This window comes from Sinocyclocheilus rhinocerous, unplaced genomic scaffold, assembly GCF_001515625.1.
Source record: "Sinocyclocheilus rhinocerous isolate Xijiao unplaced genomic scaffold, SAMN03320098_v1.1 scaffold6418, whole genome shotgun sequence".
Lineage (NCBI taxonomy): Eukaryota > Metazoa > Chordata > Actinopteri > Cypriniformes > Cyprinidae > Sinocyclocheilus > Sinocyclocheilus rhinocerous.
Window position 1 is genome coordinate 1,647 of NW_015659040.1, and position 545 is coordinate 2,191.

The 545-nt window shown below is 43.1% G+C and overlaps 1 non-coding gene across 1 annotated transcript; it reads right to left on the minus strand.

The window, feature by feature from the left end:
* Positions 1-208: 208 nt before the first annotated feature.
* Positions 209-281, minus strand: trnav-uac (transfer RNA valine (anticodon UAC)). The gene has a single exon. It is a non-coding gene; the product is annotated as a tRNA-Val (tRNA).
* Positions 282-545: the final 264 nt, after the last annotated feature.

Sequence of the window (545 nt, forward strand, 5' to 3'; positions counted from 1 at the left end):
TAAAATTGATACTGTAATCTGCCCTGAAAGCAGATTGACAATCTGAGTAAATCCCACACACAGTAGGACAGAGTTCATTCGGCGTGGAAGTCTGCTCAGAGTTCTTTAAAATCTTGCCTTCTCCTACCTTGAAATTAAGGTCTTTGCAGCTTGGACCACCTGCTTACCAGAGAGCCATTTCAGCACAGATAGAACAAAAGTCTCAGTCTGTTTCCGGCCAGTTTTGAGCCGGGGACCTTTCGCGTGTAAGGCGAACGTGATAACCGCTACACTACGGAAACCTACAACCAGGACTGTGTCTGACCTTTCCATCACACGCTTTTGAGTCAGTCCTTTCCATCACACGCTTCTTGGAGAGCAAATCAAACTACAGATTGCATTGTGCTCTTCAATCTGCAAATACCTTCTACTTTTAGCGGCAAACCAAGCATTTTTCCAGTGCTCTGTGGGAATGCTCAGTGGTCGTTTCTTTTGTGCTGTTTTTTCATTAAATTTAAATTATTTTTTTGGGGAAAATGTTATACCACAGATTGGGCCTTTGAATG